Genomic DNA, 16,713 nt, shown 5'->3' with positions numbered 1-16,713 from the left:
AAGAAACAAAAAACCTAGTTGGTGTTCTCCTCGGGGATCCTCTGAGGAGACAGGGCGATGCAGAAGCACGGATCATGGCCACCATCATGATAACAACATCCACATTACCGGCCTTAGTGAGAGGGCTCCACTGCTGAACAAACGCAACCATTTTAAACAAAATGTCAGCAGGCCGGGTAGGAAATAAATACTCAAACATAAATTTGTTGCGACTAGTCTACAGAGCCCACCCAAGAGCACAGAGAGCAATCCAAAATATTCTAGCAAACTGGAAGGAGAGGTTTCATAAGATATTAAGAAATTCATACATATTAGTCGAGTTCCACAACGATTGAACGCAGCTGCAGCCAAGTTTAGCTAGAACGCAATTGAATAGGATGTGCTCAGTGTTCTCGATCAGGCCACAAAAGGAGCAAAACGAATAAGCATGCAAATTACACTTAAGAATGTGTTCACTATCCAGGAGTTCACGCCTGATGGCCTGCCAGAGGAAGATTGTGATTTTAAGCGGGATCTGAGCTCGCCAGAAGCCCTTAAAACGAGGGGAGGGCCGCCCAAAGGGGAGCTTCAGGTACAGAGATTTCACAGAAAATATTTTAGTTAGCGTCTTTTTTTTTGCGGGTTAGTTAACGTCCAGGGACACACCAGGAAGCGGCGAGTCGCTCTACCCACGAGGCCACGACTCGATCCGTTAAGAAGAAAAAGGAATGTGGGTTGACATGGCTTTGCAGAGATAGGGTGTACGACGTGAGTCTGGCCAGTGATCTGGTAATCTAATGTTTGACCCCCTTTCCCCTAGGGTTTCGCCTAGGGTCCATCTATCCTCCGGCGGCGCAACTGCCGGAGTCCACGTAAAATCTCTCCGGCCGCTGGGCTTCTCTGGCCGTCGGTGAGATCTACCACTTTCCGTCGTGTGTGCGTGCGTGTATGGCGGATCCGCTGTCTCAGATGCAAGGAGGGAGGGAGGGAGCGACGATGGGGGCAGTAGTGAGTGCGGCGGCGGCCCGGCCAAGTGGATCGGGGCTGGCGAGAGGAGGGGCTGAGGAAGACATTAGCGGGAAGGGGAGGCAAGATCGGAGCTCGCAAGATGTGAGGAACCAGGCAGAGGATTTTGAGGAGGAATATGGCGATTATTATGGCTCCGGTCCAGACTTGGAAGATCAATTCGCGGGGATGAAGCTGCATGGCCGGGAGGAGGAAGAGCTTGACTTCTCAGAGGAAGTGGATGATCTCATTAAGGACGTGCGCTGGCTGGCTCTCTTTTGGGTACACACCACAAAACCATTTAGTCATGCCGCACTGATGACACAGATGCGCAATGCTTGGGCAGCGGCACAAGGGGTCACCTTCAACGTAAAGGGCCCTAATCTGTTCCTAGTTCAGTGCCACTGTTTAGGCGATTGGAGGAAGATCATGGACGGGGGGCCGTGGCTATTCAGGAGGGCTCCGGTGGTGCTGCAAGAATACGATGGTTTCTCAGCTGTCAAGAGCTACCGTCTAAACAAGATACCGGTCTGGGCTAGAGTGAAGGGGCTGCCAGATGGCCTAACAAGGAGGAGAGAGTTGGCTGAAAAACTTGCTTCCAAGGTGGGTGATCCACCTTTCAATGTGATTATGAATGAGGGAAGGATAAATCCAGCTTCTACCCTGCGAGTTAGGGTGTATGTGGATGTTAACATCCCCCTGGTCCGCTTTGTGCCAATCACATTAAAGGAGTACAAGAGGTATATTGTCTACTATGAGAAGCTCCCAGACTTTTGTTTTGCATGCGGAAGAATGGGCCACTTAGCGGATGAATGCGGTGACGGGGTGCATGATCCAAGGTCCTTCGAGTGGGGGGACTGGCTGCTTTGGGAGTCGGAGATTTCAGTTGCTCAAGGCGTAGGGGGCGTGGGAGAGGTGATGGAGGAGGAAGAGGTAGAGGGAGGGATGCTGGTCGAGAGTACAAAGGAGGCAGAGGAGGAAGGGGTTCGGGAGGTGGAAGAGGAGGTGAGCATGCAGAGGAGGTTTTCGGGACAGATGCTCAGCGTACGGAGATGGATGGAGTGGATGATGATCATAGGGGAAAGTCTAGCGAGGACGGAGTTGAGAAGGCAGCCCGCAAACGGCTTGTGGCAGCGGATGGTACTGTCAATGTTAGGGGCCAGCTGGTCCCAAATTTAGCAGGTAGAGTGGCTGGTATGGTTTTGCGAATTGAAGGGGCGACTACAGCAAGCACCAACGAACCGTCAACTACACTGGAGAAAGTTCGAGTAGTTAAAAGGAGGAAACAGGAGGAGGGGATGGATGTGGATGGTATTGGTTTTGCATCTAAGGCGGCCTCCGGTGAGGAGGACCGACGGGCCCAATGAGGACTATGTGCTGGAACTGTCGAGGAATTGGCGACCCTGCGACAGCGCGTGAGCTCCACGATCTCGTGGAGGCTTGTGCGCCGACGGTGCTTTGCATAGTGGAGACACAAATTGCGAAGTACAGGGTGGAAGGTCTGGCGGGTAGTTTAGGTTTTTCTAGTAGCTTTGGAGTAGCGAGTAGTGGTCGAAGTGGAGGTCTATGCTTGTACTGGAAGAATAATATAAATCTTGAAATAAAAACTTTTTCTCAGTGTCACATTGATTCAGTGGTTACGGAGACAGGGAAGGACCCGTGGCGCCTCTCTTGTTTCTATGGTGCGGCAAACCGAAGTATGAGATACAAAACCTGGGATACGATGAAGTTCTTAAGAGGAGAAAGTACTTTGCCATGGGTGTGCCTAGGCGACTTCAATGAGATCTTGAGGCCTGAGGAACAATTTGGCCCAAATGAGAGGGATAGTGCACAGATTGCAGGGTTGAGAGAGGCTGTAGATGTTTGTGAGTTGGCAGATCTTGGCTATAAAGGACTAGACTGGACTTTTGAGAAAAGAATTGTTGGGGGAGATTATTGCATGGTTCGTCTCGATCGGGCCCTTGCGACCCCGAGCTGGTCTTCTATGTTTCCTTTTGCCTCTCTTGAGCACTTAACAACAGCAAAATCAGACCATTTCCCTATCTTGTTGCTTAATGAATTGGAGTCAAATAACTTAAGGCAGGCTTTGAGGAAGCCTTTTAGATATGAATGCATGTGGGAGCAGGAAGAATCTTTCTCTGCAAGCGTACAGGAAGCTTGGCGGGTGGATCAGCCAGCAACTAACGTACATGAGCTTGCGGATAAACTTACGAACGTGGCTGCATCTCTTAAGAATTGGGGACGGACTAACTTTTGGTTCAGTCCGAGGTGAGCTTCGCGAACTTCGACGGAGACTAGCTAAGTTCAGGGCTGCACCTGATCGGGTTGGACCGGCGGCAGAAGAGAAAAAGGTCCAGGACTGGATTGTGGAGTTATGTTACAGGGAAGAGATCATGATGCGGCAACGGTCTAGGATCCGCTGGCTTTCAGAAGGAGATAGTAATACCCAGTATTTCCAGAAAAAGGTGAGCGCGAGAAGAGCAAAAAATACAATCTCTAGCCTGACTAGAGGGGATGGTTCGGACACATCGGATCCTGATGAGATGGCTGGCATGGCCACCAGCTTCTATGAGCAATTATACACCTCCGAGGGAACCATTGGCATTGAGGCGGTGCTCTCACATATACCATCTCGAGTGGACGGGGCCATGAATGCCCGTCTGAATGCTGTTTTTACGAAAGAAGAAGTTAAAGAGGCTTTGTTTCAAATGTTTCCCACAAAAGCTCCGGGACCGGATGGATTCCCAGCACACTTTTTCCAGTGGCATTGGGAGCTATGTGGTGATGAGATTACAGGCATGATCATTCGGGTGCTTAATGGAGAGGACTCACCGGAGGATATAAACCGCACGTTCATCGTTCTTATTCCCAAGATAGCAAGTCCAAAACTTTTAGGACAATTTCGACCTATAAATCTTTGCAACGTGGTTTACAAAATCGCATCAAAAGTCTTAGCCAACAGGTTGAAGGTTATTCTCCCCGAGGTAATCTTCGAAGAGCAGTCGGCCTTAGTTCCTGGTCGCCTTATCACGGATAAGTTTATAGCAGCCTATGAATGTTTGCACTACATGAAGTCTAGAAGGATAAAGGGTAACCATTTTTGTGCGCTAAAGCTCGACATGATGAAGGCTTATGATCATTTAGAGTGGTCGTATTTAAAGGCGGTAATGCTCAAGTTGGGAATCAGCCCACGTTTTGTGGATACTGTTATGAGGTGCGTCTCATCTGTTTCTTTTTCGGTTCTATTTAATGGAGGTATAATGGATGAATTCAGGCCATCGAGGGGACTTCGCCAAGGAGACCCTATCTCTCCATATCTGTTTCTCATTGCTGCAGAAGGACTATCTTGCTTGTTAAAGGCAGCAAATACAGGAGTGCATGGTCTGGCAGTTGCACCTACGGCTCCATTAGTCAATCATTTATTGTTCGCCGACGATAGTCTTCTATTTTTTGAGGCAACAAGGGCAAGGGCAGAGAAGGTCCAGAGCATGTTGAAGATGTATTGTGATGCTTCTGGATAGCGCATTAGTACTGATAAATCATCCATTTATTTTAGCAAAATGGTCTAGGAGGGCCAACGCAACGAGATTAAACTCCTGCTTGATGTTCACAATGAGGCATTGACTGAGAAATATCTTGGGCTTCCTACTGATGTTGGCAAGGAGAAGGAGGGTTGCTTCAGGTATTTGAAGGACAGAATTTGGAAGCACATCCAAGGATGGATGGAAAAGTGTCTTTCAGCAGGAGGCAAGGAAGTACTCATACATTCGGTTGCTCAATCCATACCAACATATTCCATGGCATGTTTTAAGCTACCTCGTGGATTATGTGAACATATCAATGGTCTATTACGAAAGTTTTGGTGGGGCAGCAAGCAAGGTCAGAGGAAGCCAGCATGGGTTTCATGGAGGACTATGTGTAAGCCCAAGTTCATGGGGGGGGGGGGGTTAGGCTTCAGAGATATCGAACTTTTCAACCTCGCTCTATTATCCAAGTAGGTGTGGCGTCTGCTCCAGGAACCAGACACACTTAGTGCGCGGATCTTAAAAGCCCGGTATTACCCTTTGGTGGACATTCTTGATGCAACCCTAGGACCACACCCGTCACAGGTGTGGCGCTCAATACTTGAGGGTAGAGACATTCTTGCTCTTGGACTGATTAAGAGGATTGGTTCTGGGTTAGGTACACGCATCTAGGAGGATAACTGGCTACCTCGTGATTACAAGTTGAGGCCTATCTGCCCTATATCGACAAACCCACCACAATTTGTCTCAGAACTCATTGATCCCGTAACGAGGATGTGGAGGAGGGAGCTGATAGAACAACACTTTCTTGCACCAGATGTCGATGTGATTCTTAATATACCTTTGAGTTCGCGGGTGCAACCAGATTTCTGGGCATGGCACTATGACAGAAAGGGTTTTTTCTCGGTCCGGTCGGCATACAGGATGATCAACGTTATAAAATTTCAAAGGGAAGATTGGCTGGAACACAGAGGAGGCCACTCGAATCTGGCTCGGGAGAAGAAGTCGTGGTCCTTGCTATGGAAGGTCAAAGTCCCCTCAAAAGTTAGAATTTTTGTATGGAGGCTATCACATACGTCCTTGCCGACTGGTAGCGTGAGACATGGGAGGAAGATGGCGGACTCGCAGCCTGCTCTTTGTGTGGTGCGGAGAATGATACATGGAGACACTCGCTTTTGGACTGCCGGATGGCAAGGTGTGTGTGGGCGCTGGGTGATGAGGAGACCGTGGAGCATGTGCTATCTAATAACTCTGATGATCCCAGACTGTGGCTCTTTTGGCTGTTTGATACAGTGGAACAGAAGGAGTTGGCAAAAGTTTTGGTCACCATGTGGGCCATCTGGTGGGCAAGGAGGAGAGCGATCCATGAGGAAGAATTTCAAAGTCCCTTGCCCACTATGTGTTTTATCAACAGATACCTAGAGGACCTTGACATTGTCTCTGTGAGCAAACCTGCAGTTGGAAGGCCACCACAGCAGCGATCCCACAGGTGGAAGACGCCAGAGGGGGAGGCGGTTAAAATCAATGTGGATGGTGCAATCTCGCGGAATGGCAAAAGGGGTGCAGTCTCGGCGATAAGCAGGGACAAGGAAGGGAGGTATTTGGGTTCTTCGACAGTCACTTTTGATGGTTTGGTTGATGTAGCGAATCTGGAAGCGCTTGCGTGCAGCGAGGCATTAGCTCTGGCAAAGGACCTCAACCTCTCACATGTGATCATAGGTTCTGATTGTATGCAAGTGGTCTCGGACATCAGGGAGAATGTGTTATCATCTTATGTTGTAGTTGTTAGTGAAATTAGAGAGTCTATAAAAGATTTTGTGAGTGCTAGTTTTAGATATGAGTGCAGGGAGGCCAATGCTGAAGCTCATGCCATTGCAAAGGCTGCTTCAGCTCTCCCTTCTGGTCGCCGCTTGTGGCTAGGGATCCTACCGAACATCACTTGTATTCCTTCTGTGTTATCTACTGAATAAAATCCCTAGTTCACCTAAAAAAAGGCTTAGCAGAGATTTTTATTCTCCTTGAGGCAAGACATGGGCTGGAGAGTTGACACTGCCTTTGAACTGGTCGACAACGACTTTCTTTGCACGCGAAAGCCACGAACTGATCGTCAGCCAGCCCATGTCTTCCTCTGGCACGGCATTAAAAGCTAGTCAAGACTTCAAAAATGTACATGGTCAAAATATTTGAAAAGACAAGAGCGAGACCTCAGCCCCTCGCCTTTTGCGTTAGGTATGGAGGGTCACAGTTCTAGCAGTCTGTCATTCAGCTCCTACCGGTCCTGCACATTGGGACATCCATCTCGATCGGGACCGGGACATCCACGCTGTTTTGGCTGGATCGTTGGGCTGGGGACCTCCCCTTCGCGGTGAGGTTTCCTGACCTCTTCTCCATCGCCGTTGAGTCTAGGATTTCCGTCGAGGCGGCCCTTATTGGCTTAGGGCGTCTCGCGTTCCGACGGCCTTTTGGGCCCCCGGAAGTTGCCGCTTGGCATGATCTCCTTGATACCGTGGCTCTTCATGAGCCTGACCTGTCTCAGCCCCATGACCGCTTCTCTACGAATTCGCTGTACCGAGCCATTGCCTCCTCTCCTAGCCCGGCCGTCTTCGAGTATATTTGGACCATTCGTTTGCCGCTCAAGATCAGAATTTTCATGTGGCAATGGATCTGTGGCCGGCTTCCCTCTAGCGTGGAGGTGATTAAACGCCATGGTCCGCGTGACGGTATCTGCCCCTTATGTGGGATGGAAGAAACCTCGAATCACATCTTCTTCTCGTGCATGTCCGCCCAGTTCCTCTGGGGTTGCCTCCGCGAGGTGGTCGGTGGGGTTTGGTGTAACACCAACTTCCCTGACCTCCTTGTCGAGATTCAGGACTCCCCCATAACGGGCTGCCACATTAGGTGGCTGCTCATTGGGACGCTTGTGTGGACGCTCTGGACTGTGCGTAATAAGCTTGTCATTCAGCAGGTTCCTCTCCGACGCGCTACTGATGCTGTGTTTAAATTGTGTGGTTACTTGCAGCTTTGGCGGCCGCTTAGCCGTCACCAGGACCGAGACGCCCTCACCATCATCATCTCCGACCGTCGCGCGATGGCTCTACGCTTGGCACCACCGCTCCCTCCCCCACCGCCCGAGCCAGATTAGCTCCTTCTTGCTACTGTGGTTGGCCCGCCACCTTTTTTTGTTTTTTAGGGCTTGTTGAATTGTACCCTCAGGAGAACCTATTTGTACTCTATGTTCGTGTGACTGTGTGTGTGGGGGTGAACTTATGTGTACCGTTTGGCTGTGGTGGTTTGTTTTATTTATAAAGCCGGGCAAAAGCTTTTTTCGGTAAAAAAGCGTGCCAAACCAGGTGACACCACGTAGCAATCGACAACAACAACACACCCCCCTTAGCAATCCCGGAACCGTGAGAGAGCACTACTGGAATTTGCTTGTACGCCGGCTGCAAGACTCTTTGCCGAGAGCCAAATCTCGGGCACTCGGCAACCTTACGTACCCCGAGAGCTGCACTCGGCAACAGTGGGTTCACGACAACTAGCCCATGTTGCTGTGAGAGGCTCCCGGCGAAGAGGCTACACCCGGCAAACACTATGTACGCGGAGAGCTACACACGGCAAAGACTAGCAACATGGCATGCTCGTTCGCACCTGACGGCGCCGTCAGTTTCTTTAGACTTTACCGAGAGCCGAATATCGACGCTCGGTAAAGACTTTTGATGACTTCTATTTTTCTTTTTATTTGGGTGTGATTTTTGGCCTCTATTTTTGTGTCTGATATTTAATATCTTTTATTGACTAAAGTGTCAAAATACCATGACTTTTCATGACTTATGTTTTGGGTTAGATTTTACCCAATCTCAACTTCTAATTAATTAAGCACTACTCTCTTCGTTCCTCTATGTAAGGTGTATTATTTATGCCACGGTGACCAAGGCAAAAGGTGCATCTTAACATTACAAACAATGTTGCTATATAGAGTTTCCTATTTTTTTGTACAAAAAATCAATTTTCATTTTCTAAGTGTCAAAACTGGGTGTTTTTTGTGAAGCAACTACAAAAATGAGGGTGCAAAATGGCACCACCATAATTATCACAGTAAGTAGACCATATTTTATGCACAATTCACAAGTTTTATGGATTTTCTAGTTTTCTAGCTATTTTCGCACATTTAAATGATTTTATGTCAATTTTCCAAAAGTAATTCAAAATTAAACTTTAAGTGTGTGATATCTCAGTCATAAAAATTAGCAACAAATATTTCTAGATACACAATTAGTCATTATATGTGAGAACCACTTAGAGTTTTGTGAGATTCACCCCCTTGTGATGAATAGCCATGTTGACCATTTTGACCCCGTGTTGGAAAAAATAAAAGAAAAAGAATACAAGTTAAAAAAATGCAATCCTTTCGCATGGAGGCCTTTTATGTGTACTAGTTGCGAGAAAAAAATACAAAACCTTTAATATAATAAATTTGAAAGAAATCATTCACAAAACGGGCTATCGTGTATGAACATTCATGGCTTTCAAGTCAAAGGACCAAGGTGATGGTCATCTTCATTGCATAGTTTATTAAAATGTCCTCAAATTGGACAGACAGGTGCATATTGACATTAGAAACAATGTGCCAAATAGAGTTTCCTACTTTTTTGTACGAAAACCAATTTTTATTTTCTAAGTGTCAAAAATGGGTGATTTTTGTGAAGCAACTACAGAAATCAAGGTGCAAAATGGCACCACTCCAATTATCACAGTAAGTAGACCATATTTTGTGCACAATTCCCAAGTTTCATGAATTTTCTAATTTTCTAGCTACTTTCGCACATTTAAATGACTTTGTGTCAATATCCCTAAAGTACTTCAAAATTGAACTACAAGTGTGTGATAGCTCAGTCATAAAAATTAGCAAAAAAATATTTTTAGATACACAAGTAATCATAATATGGGAGAACCACTTAGAGTTTTGTGAGATTCAACCCCTTGTGATGAATAGCCATGTCGACCATTTTGACCCCATGTTGGAAACAATGAAAAAAAAAGAATACAAGTTTAAAAAATGCAATTCTTTGGCATGGAGTCCTTTTATGTGTACTAGTTGTGAGGAAAAATACCAAACCTTCAATATAACTAATTTGAAAAAAAAATCCTTCACAAAACAGGCTATCGTATATGAACTTTCATGACTTCCAAGTAAGATGACCAAGGTGATAGCCATATCCACTGCATAATTTTTTATAATATACCCAAATTGAACATACATCTGCATATTTCCGTTACAAACGTTGTTGTCAAATAGAGTTTCAAACTTTTCTATAAAAGAAAATTGTTTTACATTTTTTAAGTGTCAAAAAAGGTATTTTTTGTGAAGCAAGTACAAAAAACAAGGTGCAAAATGGTACCACTCAAACTTTCACAGTAAGTTGACAATAAATTTAATAGAAAGAAAAAGGAAAAACCTTGTATTTACCGAGTGTAACACTCGGTAAAGTATACTTGCCTGTGATTGGTTGGAAGCACAGCACGAGGATCAACTACACGGATTGATGACATGGCAGCGATCCAACACCGCCCGCTCCTGTGTACGATCCTCACCGCCCATTTACCCCACCTGCCTGCACAACCACCCAACACCCGGATCCGGCTTGCCTGCTTCCTACCCATGCTCCCATCCGTGCTCCCACTTCATCCTACGTCTGTCTTTTTCCTTTTTTTCCTTTCTAATCTAATCATCTCTCCCCTGATTTTGAGAGGGTGAGGCCAGACCTTATTTTGTTCCAATCAAATCAAGCCACATACGTGGGAGCACGGATGAGAGCATGAAAGGGATCAGGCAAGTCTCGTCCCCCAACACCCCACCTCCCACACACAAACGCTGTCCACACCAACCCACGCGCAGTCTCCCTTATCCTCTCACACGCGAGGCCAGCGGCGGCCGTGGCGGAGCGCGGCTAGGCAGCGACGCGGGCGAGGCCAGCGGCGGGTGCGACGGAGCGCGGCTGGGCGGCGACGCAGGCAAGGCCAGCGGCGGGCGCCGGCACGGCGAGCAGGGCCGGGCGGCCGCGGGACCCTCTTCCTCCATTCTGCTGTGAGACCTCCCCTCCTCTGCGCCCACGCTCGACGGCCTTGTCTACATCGTGGACAAGCTGTGGCCATGGAAGGGTAACGGAGCCCTCCACCTCCCCGGGCCCTTGTGCGCTGGGGGCGCGGATCTCGACCTCCCCGGCAGCGCGGAGCCAACCACCTCCCGGCGGCGCGTGCGCTGCAAGCGTCCTCCGTTTTATTTGTTAGATTAGTTTGCTACTACTATGAACCCTGTCAAATAAGTAGTTTTTTTAGAAGTTGAAATAGAGTTTGTTTTTTCGTGAATCAGTGAGTGATGATGGATATATACTGTAAATAGACTAGTTCTATCATGTAAAATCCGTTCGTTCATCATCGATTCGTATACTGGTTGTTTGTGATGTTTTGCTGCAGGAATAAAAGCAGAAACGAAGAAAAAATTGCTGCTGGGCATACTTTTACTGAGTGCAACTCTGAGTAAAACATATTGAACTGGAGCGGATGGCTCGCTTTACCGAGTGACACGCTTGGCAAACGAGGCACCTTTGCCGACAGTTGCTCACAACAAAGTCAGACTCCGCCTACACAGCTGGGCCTGCCTGTCAGGATAGCACCACGTGTTGACTTTTTACTGGACAACTTTGCCGAGATCCGCTCTCGGCAAAGCCCGCCTTGGCCTTTACGGTTGGGCCCACCTGTCAGGCTGCCGTTTCCGTCGGACGTCCGTGAGGCACTTTATTTTGCCGAGTTGCTCCATTTGGTTGCCGAGTGCCCGACATTTGGCTCTCGGCCAACTCCTGTTTGCCTGAGAGCGGTATGCCGGGTCGCCTTTGCCGAGTGTAGCTCTAGGCAAAGCCTTTGCCGGCGGGATTTGGCCCTTTGATGAGTGTTTGTGGCACTCGGCGTATGTGTTGATCCTAGTAGTGGAGGTTCTTCAACAGCAATGCCACGCACTGCTTGGCCCGCTAGTGATGATCAGATCATGGGTTTTCAACCGCAAAGATAACTCTGAGCAATGCCTTCAAGGAAGGGAAACGTTTCCCCACGGTGCACCGTCTGAAACTTGGGCCGGACGTGTCGCATGCGGTTGTGGATCACACGCCCCCCTCGCGTAGGGCTGTCGTCGCCTGCTCGCGTCCCCCCGAGCCGGCCCTGCCGTCGTCCGCTCGTGTCCGCCCGAGCCGGCACTACCGTCGCCCGCTCGCATCCCCCCACGTCGGCAATGTCGTGCCCTCATGCCATTTTGTGATGCCCGGCGACTACACAGTGAGCTCGTGCACCGCCGTGCGGCCCCTTGCCATGGACGCGCCCGACGCCATGACATGCGACCTTCTCCATGGCCACACGTGACGAGAGCCTGGCACCAGAATGCCTCCGACCATCAGCGATGCAACAAGCGACGAGGTACAAAGGGGGAGGGTAACATCGCCGGCATTGGGCCGAGCCACGGGAGATGCCATGGTTGCCTTCTGTCATGGACGGACCCACGCCTACGCAGGTGTTACAACCGTCACATAAACCAACTTCAATAGTTGTTGAAAAAAGCTTCAACCATAGATAGAAAAGGCTTCAATTGGACTGTCCAACAAGGAAAAACTGCAATCATTTGACACAAAAGCTTCAATCGTAGATAGAGAAAGCTTCAACCACGACATCGTGCAAGCGGAAAAGAATTGCAAACCATTTTGACAGAAAAGCTTCAACTACGATACGAGTGTTGCAACCATTTACAAAAAAGCTTCAAGTGTATATAGAAAAGGCTTCAACCATCAATAGGGGAAGCTTCAACCAGCCAAATCAAAGTGAAAAAACTGCAACCCTTGTGAAAAAAGCTTCCACCCTAGGTGAAAAATGTTTCAATTGGCACGATGGAAAGCTTCAATCTGCGAGAAAAGCTTCAACCTTACTCGCCAATGGCGGTGAGCGGTGATGCGAGAGCTGCGTCGGCAAAATGACAATGCACGATGATGGCGGCTGCTTAGGTTCTGCAATGACAGAGGGTGCCCATGTGCTACAAGATGGCGCCGTTTTCTGCTATGAGGGGCGACGGCTTCCTGCTGGACCGGGGGGCGAGTACGGATGCTGCAATGGCAACGAGGCATCGACCAACGGCGACGGGGACAGAGAGACACATCTAGCAGCATGGGACTACGGGGACAGGAGGTCCAGGTGCGGGGGGTAGTCGTCGGCGATAGGAGCGGCCAGGATGGGCTCGCGGTGAAGAAGAAGAAGAAATAAACACAAGGGGTGGGGAATGGACCTAACGGATCGAGTGAGGGAGTCCGGGATTAAGGGGTCCTCGGAGAGCCGGACTATATACTTTGGCCGGACTGTTGGACTATGAAGATACAAGATTGAAGTCTTCGTCCCGTGGCCGGATGGGACTCTCCTTTGCGTGGAAGGCAAGCTTGGCAATTCGGATATGTAGATTCCCTTCTCTATAACCGACTCAGTGTAACCCTAGCCCCCTCCGATGTCTATATAAACCGGAGGGTTTAGTCCATAGGACAACAACAATCATAATCATAGGCTAGCTTCTAGGGTTTAGCCTCTACGATCTCGTGGTAGATCAACTCTTGTAATACTCATATCATCATGATCAATCAAGTAGGAAGTAGGGTATTACCTCCATTGAGAGGGCCCGAACTTGGGTAAACATCATGTCCCCCGCCTCCTGCTACCATTAGCCTTAGAGTTCCACTGTGCCATCATGATAAGGCTTGATGTCTCCTTCAATCATCTTCAACGTCATAGTCCAGGGGGAGGTTTTCCTTCCCGGACAGATCTTCATATTCGGCGGCTTCGTACTGCGGGCCAACTCGCTTGGCCGTTTGGAGCAGATCGATAGCTACACCCCTGGCCATTAGGTCAGGTTTGGAAGCTTGAACTACACTGCCGACATCCGCGGAGACTTGATCTTCGACGGATTCGAGCCCGTGTCAGGTGCGCCGAACATTCACGACGAGCATGACTTAGATCTGCCATCGGACAGTATTCGGGGGATCGCGCCTGCGGCTGCCCCGGGAATCAATCCGGAGTAGATTGTGCCATCCGAGGATGGGTGGATGGACCCTGCCACGGAGGCCGCACACTCATCGGCGTTGGAGCCGAACACTGATCCCACCTCCTATGAGGCAGGTATCATCGGACCCTCGGACTCGTCTGCGGCTATAGGATCCGAACCGCGTACGTCCATGCCTATCGAATCTGATTGGGTACCGGTCATGGAGTTCACCTCCGCGGATATCTTTCAGCACTCGCCCTTGGGTGATGTGCTAAATTCATTAAGGTCTATCTCCTTGTCAGGAGACTCTTGGCCGAACTATGTCCGGCTCGAGTGGGAAGCGGACGACGAAGAAATTCGTTCCCCACCCATCACCCACTTAATAGCCACTATGGATGACTTAACCGACGTGCTTGACTTCAATTCCGAAGACATCGACGGTATGTACGACGATGCAGGAGAAGAACAGGAACCACCGCCTATAGGGCGCTGGACAGCCACCTCATCATATGATATATATATATATATATGTGTGTGTGTGTGTGTGTGTGTGTGTGTGTGTGGTGGACACCCCCAAAAAAGGCAATGGCGATGAGGCAACAGAAGATAATCCCCTGGAGAAGCAATCTAGGCACCGGCGTCATAGGCGCCGCTCCAAGCCCTGCCATAGCAAAAATAGTGATACCGGCACAAGAGATGATAACAATCCGGATAGCGCCAAAGACGAAAACAATCCTGCCGAGCCAGGCTTCGAGCAGGCCGAGCAAGAATATGGGCAAGCTAGCCCCAAGGAACAGGCAACAGATGGAGAATCAGAGGATGATAATTACATGCCTCTCTCCGAAGACGAAGTGAGCCTTTGCGACGAAGAATTCATCGTGCCTGAGGATCCCGTCGAGCAGGAGCGCTTCAAGCGCCGGCTTATAGCCACTACAAAAAGCCTGAAGAAAAAGCAGCAACAGCTTCAAGCTGATCAAGATCTGCTAACTGATAAATGGACCGAGGTCCTGGCTGCCGAGGAATACGGCTCGAGCGTCCTACCAAAAGTTACCCAAAGCGCAGGTTGCTACCTCAACTCGAGGAGGAGGCGTTAAACCCCACACTACGAGTGCACGATGCGGCTGACCGGCCACCTCGTGGCCGAGACAAAGCAGCATACCAGCCCGAAGTCCAGACCGCACCCCGTCGCCAATCAAACATTAATACTAAGGACTGGGGCTACATGAAGGACCTGCAAGACGTATTGGAAAACAAAGCAGGACAGTCAAGATCGATGTACGGATCACGGGGGCGCGCCATAACGCGTGACAATCACTGTCATGTCGGATACACTAAACAAAAGTCCGTCCAGGCCGAATACAATAGACCAGATTCATTCGAACTGCATCGGGATGTAGCCCGGCATAGAGGCGCCGCACACCCCCTATGCTTCACTGATGAAGTAATGGATCATGAATTCCCAGAAGGATTTAAACCCGTGAACATTGAATCATATGATGGCACAACAGACCCCGCGGTATGGATTGAAGATATTCTCCTACACATTCACATGGACCGCGGCGATGAATTACATGCCATCAAATACCTACCACTTAAGCTCAAAGGACCGGCTCAGCATTGGCTGAATAGCCTGCCAGCAAGCTCCATTGGCAGTTGGGAGGACCTGGAAGACACATTCCTTGACAACTTCCAGGGCACTTACGTGTGACCACCAGATGCTGATGACTTAAGTCACATAACCCAACAGCCCGGAGAGTCAGCCAGGAAATTTTGGACTCGGTTATTAACTAAAAAGAACCAAATTGTCGACTGCCCGGATGCCGAAGCCTTAGCAGCTTTCAAGCATAACATCTGTGACGAATGGCTCACCCGACACCTCGGCCAAGAGAAGCCAAAGTCCATGGCACGAAAGATAACTTACTTAAGAGGCGGTGGGTAGGTAGTTCGCGTTGTTGTTTTTGTGATCATGATGAAACAATACAACACTTATTCATAGAGTGCCCACTCACCAAGCTTCTTTGGAGAACAATCCATATAGCCTTTAACATTACTCCTCCAGTTGACATTGAATCGTTGTTTGGAACGTGGTTAGCTGGGGTTGATAAGATTATTGCGGCTCGTATTTGGATTAGAATATGTGCGCTCATGTGGGCTATATGGAATTGCAGGAATGACATGATTTTTAACAGACAACATATTTTAACTTTCTTGCAGGTTGCTACCTCTTGAGCTTGCGTTGGTTTTCCCTTGAAGAGGAAATGGTGATGCAGCAAAGTAGCATAAGTATTTCCCTCAGTTTTGAGAACCAAGGTATCAATCCAGTAGTAGACAACACACAAGTCACCGAATACCTACACAGACAATCAACAACTTGCACCCAACGCGATAAAGGGGTTGTCAATCCCTTCACGGTCACTTGCAAAAGTGAGATCTGGTAGAGATAGATAAATGGTAAATTCAATATTTTTGGTATTTTGGTTTGTAGATCGGAAAGTAAAAGAATGCAAAATAGTAGATCGGAAACTAGCAAGATGTAAACGAGATTTAATAATATGGAAAAGAGATCCGGGGGCCATAGGTTTCACTAGTGGCTTCTCTTAATATAGAAAATAATACGATGGGTGAACAAATTGCTGCCGAGCAATTGATAGAAGAGCGCATAGTTATCACGATATCTAAGGCAATGATCATGAACATAGGCATCAAGTCCGTCTCAAGTAGACCGAAACGATTCTGCATCTACTACTATTACTCCACACATCAACCGCTATCCAGCATGCATCTAGAGTATTAAGTTCATAAAGAACATAATAATGAATTAAGTAAGATGACATAATGTAGAGGAATTAACTCAAGCAATATGATGAAAACCCCATATTTTTATCCTCGATGGCAACAATACAATACGTGCTTTGCTGCCCCTACTCTCTCTGGGAAAGGACACCGCAAGATTTAACCCAAAGCGAAGCACTTATCCCGTAGCAAGAAAGATCAATCTAGTAGGCCAAACTAAAACAAAAATTCGAAGAGACTTGCAATGATATCAAATCATGGATATAAGAATTCAGAGAAGAACCAAATAATATTCATAGATAATCTGACCATAAATCCACAATTCATCAAATCTCGGCAAACACACAG

The sequence above is a fragment of the Triticum aestivum genome, chromosome 1B, assembly GCF_018294505.1.
Source record: "Triticum aestivum cultivar Chinese Spring chromosome 1B, IWGSC CS RefSeq v2.1, whole genome shotgun sequence".
In the NCBI taxonomy this organism is placed as follows: Eukaryota; Viridiplantae; Streptophyta; class Magnoliopsida; order Poales; family Poaceae; genus Triticum; species Triticum aestivum.
The sequence above is the reverse complement of the archived record's forward strand: the minus strand, read 5'-3'. Positions refer to the sequence as shown.